Here is a 6,416-nt window from a genome sequence, read left to right on the forward strand (position 1 = left end):
AAAGGCAACCCATAACTAGGAAAAAAAAAATTAATGACTAGTAACAGATCCAGAATAACAGAGGTGCTGAAGCTAGCAGACAAGGACATTGCTGCTGCTGCTGCTGCTAAGTCGCTTCAATCGTGTCCAACTCTGTGTGACCCCATAGACGGCAGCCCACCAGGCTCCCCTGTCCCTGGGATTCTCCAGGCAAGAACACTGGAGTGGGTTGCCATTTCCTTCTCCAATGCATGAAAGTGAAAAGTCAAAGTGAAGTCTCTCAGTCGTGTCCGACTCTTCGCGACCCCATGGACTGCAGCCCACCAGGCTCCTCCTTCCATGGGATTTTCCAGGCAAGAGTGCTGGAGTGGGGTGCCATTGCCTTCTCCGGGCAAGGACATTAAGACAGCTTTATTTTTGGCTGCACTGTGCAGTATGCGGGACTTCCCCAATTAGCGATGGAACCTGTGCTCCCTGCAGTGGAAACAGAGTGAACCACTGGACACCAGGGAAGCTCAGGATAGCTTTTTCTTTTAGTCAATTACTTTAATGAAAATCCCAAAAGATGGTATGGTTCCCATGGACTTAACACCTTTGTTAAAAAACTAAAGATAGTCCCAAAGATCAGCTCCATGGAATATGCTTGTCTAAATCTTCCCCATCCTCTGAGACCACCTCTGTGTTTTCCCTTGGGCATGCACAATGACTTTCTAATTTCCTCTGTACTGCAGTTGTTTTTGGATATCTTCTTTTTTTAAAAAATTACACTGGGTCTTTGTTGCCATGCATGGGCTTTCTCTAGTTGAGGTGAGCAGCAGTTATTCTTCACTGTGATGTACAGGCTTCTCCGTGTGGCGACTTCTCTTGTTGCAGAGCACAGACTGGAGGCACACGGGCTTCAGTGGTTGTGGCTGGCAGGCTCTAGGGCACAGACTCAGTGGTTGTGGCTCACCGGCTTAGTAGCTCCAAGCAGCATGAAGTAATCTTCCTGGATCAGGGATCAAACCTGTGTCCTCTGCATTGTCAGGTGGACTCTCATCCGCTGAGCCACCAGGGAACTCCTGGATGTCTTATTTTCAATGTCTGGGTCACAAAATGAGGAAAAGAGAAGAAATAAAGGAAGGGGAAAAAAGGCCTGGTCCTTTCCATTCCCTGGAAGTCGCTTTAGTCAGAGAGGATGTGGCTTGCAACACTAGGTGGAGGAGCAACAAGAGCCCCGTCTGCACATCTGTAATCAGAAGCAGCAATCGGTGATTAGAGAACAGATGTGCAGTTCCTGAAGCATGTGGTTCTCCCCTCTGCCTGGCTCCTGCCGACCGCATACCAGCTGCTCTACACACCCATGCACAGCACCGGTGGGTAGGAGGTGGGAACTGCTATTCTGCTAAGAGCTAAAATTTACTCTGATTAGCCATCCTTTTCTGTCCAAACCTTTACTTGGAAGTTACAAGCCTCCAATAGACTCCAGAGTTCCAAAAGAGTTACCTGAGACAGAGTTTGCCTGGGCAGTTCTAGGTGGGGTGACAAATTTCTGGCTCTGCTACCTCTCTAACTTTTCCAAATTCCTGTATTTGATTTTTGACAATTTGAATATAATATGCCTTTTGTAGATCTTTTTGGATTTGTCATACTTTTAGTTCATTGAGGTTTTGAATATGCAAGTTATGATTTCATCAAATTTGGAAAGTGTTTGGCCTTAATATCTTTAAATATGCTTAACTCTGTGTGTGTGTCTCTCCCCGTCTCTCTCTCTCTCCCTCCTGGGTTCTCATCATGCATCTATCAATACATATAGTGATGTCCCATACACCCCTTAGGCTCTGTTCATTTTTCCTCATGATTTTGTGTCTATGCTCCTCAGACTCAATGATTTCACTTGCTCCATCTTTACATCTGCTGATTCTTGATTCTTTCCTCAGCCTGCTCACATCTGGTTCTGATCCCCAGCGAACTTATTTCAACTGTTGTACTCTTCAGCTCCAGTATTTCCATAGTGTTGCTTTTCATAATTTATACCTTTTTAGTAATATTCTCCATTTGTTCATACATCATTCTCCTGGATTTCTCTAGCTTTTTAAGTACGTTTAAGACAACTGATTTCAAGTATTTGTCTAGTAAGTTGAATATCTGGGCTCTGCCAGGGACAATTCTTGTTAATTTCTTTTTTTCTGTGAATGGGACATATTTTTCTTCCTTTGCACTGCTCATCATTTTTTGTTGTTGTTGAAAATTGGACATTTTTAGTATTATAATGTAGAAACTCCGAAAATCAGATTCGTCCCTCTCTTCAGAGTTTGTTGTTATTTATTGCTAAGAACTGACACATTCTGTTTGTTTTTGGTGACTTTTCCAAGGTATTTTGTAAAAACTATATTCTTTGCCATGTGTCATGACTGAACTCTCTGTTCTATTATGTCAGTGGACAGAGATTTTCATAAATGCCTGGAGCCAAGGAGAATAAACAATCCTCCTCCCAATCTGTGCAGACTGGATCTGAGCTGGATGCTCCTACAACCTTGGCCAGACCACCTAGGACTTTGCTTCATCTTCTGCTTATGCAGAGCCCAAGGGTCCGCTAGATTTGTAAGCCTAGGACCCTGGCAGATCTTTTCTGTGTATGCATCTGGCCCTGGGCATGCTCTTTGTAGTCCAAACACCCTCACACATGCCTCAGTCCTTCAAAGCCTGATTCCATCCACCATCTTTCTCCTCAGCCCCCTTCCTCCCAGGCCTTTCAGTCCATCTGCTGCCATTTTGTCCACTCACCCTTGCCCCAGATGGCTTAGGGGACTCTATATCTGTAAATGCTTTTGACTGTCACTTCCAGGAAAATGGATTTAACCTGAGGCGGGCAAAATCAAGAGACATCTTGGCACCAGGGCCTTATGGAACTGCCAAACTGGTTAAAACATTCCAGGACAGTGTTTAAGAACAAAGTCCACACTGACCCTTTACCCAACAGGCCACACCAGGAACACGGGCTGTGGTTTCCACAGCCACCTGTGGCAATAAGGGAAGCAAAAACACCACAATCCCCTCATACTGAAACTTAACCCCCCGCCCCCACCTTCATTAAGCACTCCCCTGGTTGCTGTAAGCGCTTGGTTGGATTCCAGAGTTCCAAAATAAGTTAGTTCTGTTGATTTTTGCCTAATGGTTGCTCCATGGAGGGGCTGGCCCCTTGAACTCCCTATACTTCTATTTTCTGCTGCTGTCATGCTCTCTTCCTTTGCTTTTTCAAGACTTTTTAAATTAGTCACTTGTTTTCTTTCCAATTACTTCCTATCATGAATAGTGCTATTAAAAACATCTGCAGAAAAATTGCATATCTTCCCCTTGGGAATCATTTCCTTGGAATATATTCCCAGATGGGGAATTTCCAGGCCAAAGCAAAGAACAGCTGCCCAGGTCTTGTTAAATATTACCAGTTACTCCAGAAGGATTGGCTCAACTTACCATCCTGCCCACACCTCCAATTTTTCTTTGTTTTTCTCTTCAATCTGTTGACAATGGTCTTATTTTTTATTTTTCTCATACTTATTCTTAACTGTCTAATACGTGCTGAATGCCTTTATCAGCTATCTCTAAACACATCTCCTCAAAGTGAGCATTTTCATTTTTGAATGAAAAAAGCTTGGAAAGTTCAAGCCACTTGAGGTCACATAGCCAAAGGCAGATGAGGGTTCACTGGCCAGAACATTCCTACAGTTTTTAATGAGCCCTGTGGCTCCCACACTGGGTGACGACCTGTATCAGGAATGAAAAAATATGCAGATCCAAATTAAAACCCAGAGGGAAGAGTCCTGGATGATGGTGGCAATGTTAGCGTAGTATTTAAATATCCCCAAATTCCTACATAAAAACAGTTCAACCAGGAAAGCACACCAAAATCTCACAGCCTAGATCTACAACCAAGCCAGGTGGCAGGGAAACTGTCATGACGGTACAAGGACTCAAGAGGGAGCAGTGTACCTACCAGCCCTTGTCAAGGGAACCTATCAGACCTTTTTGGAGGATTAAAAATGGCCCCCAATTTTTTTCTTTCTTTATGGCTACACTGCGTTTCGTTGCTGCACTCTTTCTCTTGTGGTGAGCAATGGCTTCTCTTGTTGCTGAGAACAGGCTCTAGAGCAAGGCTCAGTAGTTGTGGTGCTCGGGCTTAGCTGCTCTGTGGTATGTGGCATCTTCCCTGACCAAGGATGGAACTCGTGTCCTCTGTATTGGCAGGCGGATTCTTATCCATGGTACCACAAGGGAAGTCCAAAAAATGCCCCAAATCTCTTTAAAACCCCTCTCACTGAGGAGTTATGTGATCTCTCCTTCAACTTGAGTGGGCCCTGCGACTACTTCAACCATTAGAACACCAAAGAATGATGATAATGTACCCATTTCTAGGCTCAGAGACAAGAACCCTGAAGTTTCCACTTTCTGTGTCTTGGGACACTTATTCTGGGAAAATCTATCTGCCATGTCACAGGGCAGACTACTCTAAGGAATGTGGAAAAGTAGCCACGTGGAAAGGTTGCATAGAGAGAGGTCAAGGCCTGTCTAGTCCCTGGTGGTTATAGCCATCCCAGCTGGAGCACCAGACAGGTGAACCCAGGTGAGCAGCCTTAGGAACATTCCAGCCCCAGTCACCATCTGTCTGACTACAACTGCAAGAGAGATCCTCCATGGAAAAACCATCCAGCTGAGCCCAGTCGACTCACAGAACCGTGACATGGAAACAATTGTTTTTCACGGCTCTAGGTTTTGTGAAGGTGACATAGCAGGAGATGACCAGCACTGCCTTGCTACAGCAAGTTTGGTCCTAAGACCAGCAGTGCCAGCATCACCTGAAAGGGCATGAGAAGGTTAGGTTCTCTGAACTAAACCCTTAGAATCCAAATCTGCACAGCAGCCTGACCTCCTACATTTACATTCCACGCTCCGGGCAGCCCTGCCACAACTTGGAGTGGACACCTGGGCACAGCTGCTCTGGCTTCCTTTTGTAGGCAAACTCCGTTTATTTTTGTCTGTTTCTTGTCTCTAAGTACATTCCTATTGCGACCTACAGGGTGGTAAGTTTTTTTTTCCCCAAACTTTAAAGCTTTTATTTTGTATTGAGATATAACTGATTAACAATGTTGTGGTAGTTTCAGGTGAACAGCAAAGGAACTCAGCCATACATACACATGTATCCATTCTTCTTCAAACTCCCCCTCCCATCCAGGCTGCCACATAACATTGAGCAGAGTTTTATGTGCTATACAATAGGTCCTTGTTGATTACTCATTTTGAATATAGTAGTGTGTACATGACCTTCCCATACTCCCTAACTATCCTTCCCCAACCCCAGAAACCATAAGTTCATTTTCTAAGTCTGTGAGTCTCTGCTTTGTAAGCAAATTCATTTGTATCACTTCTTTTTAGATTCCACATATAAGGGATGTCATATGCTATTTCTCCTCTATCTGACTTACGTCACTCAGTATGACACTCTCAAGTCCATCCATGTTGCTGCAAATGGCATTGTTTCACTTTTTTTAATGGCTGAGTAATACCAGGGTGGTAAAGTTTTTGTTTCTCTTTTTGAAAAAATTGAGAAATAATCTGTATACTGTAAAACTCACTATCCTAAAGCATAAAATGCAGTGGTTTTCAGTAGGTTCACAAGGTTATGCAACCTCACCCCGATTCAACCTCAGAACATTTTCATGATTCCCAAAAGGAGTTAGTAGTAATCCCCACTCCTCACCCCCTCCTACACCCACAAACCCAATATCTAGCAACCGCTAATCTGCTTTCTATCGCTATGGATTTGCCTGTTCTGCACATTTCACTTAAATTAATAAAATATGTTGCCTTTCCTGTCTGTCTTCTTTCATGTTACATAATGTTTTCAAGATTAGTGTTCATTTCAATGGTTTAGTAAAACTTTGCTCCTAAACAGCTGCATCCTCCCCCTCCTTCATGCTGTTATTGTCACAAAGTACATCTTTGTCCATGATATACCCACCTGCATAGATTGCTAATTATTGCCTGATGTAGTTGTCTTTTCAGAGAATAAAAAGGAGAGGAGTTATAAACCAAAAATGCAAGAATTCACCAGTGTAGCTCCCAGGATGCAGAGTGGTGCAGAGAAGGGTGGGGAGTCACTGAGTTGCTGCAGGACTGTCTTCCCTGGCTGCGGAAATGTCTTTCCACCCTGGACTGAATGAGAGGAGTTGTCACCCTGGTACTGCCGACGGTCAGGGAGGATGCTGACACGAGGGGGCGAGCCTGACACAGCACTCCATCACTTGGGCCAAGCAGCCCCTCTTGGTAGATCTCTGCTGCCTGAGCCTGTCAGCACCCCACCACCTCTGCTCCCCTCTCTCGTCTCACATGGCCACGGCCAATCTACGGCTAAGTCTTTGCACCTGGAATTCTCCTCACTTGGAAGCGCCCCCACCCCA

This window comes from Oryx dammah, unplaced genomic scaffold, assembly GCF_014754425.2.
Source record: "Oryx dammah isolate SB20612 unplaced genomic scaffold, SCBI_Odam_1.1 HiC_scaffold_8, whole genome shotgun sequence".
NCBI classification, from domain to species: Eukaryota; Metazoa; Chordata; class Mammalia; order Artiodactyla; family Bovidae; genus Oryx; species Oryx dammah.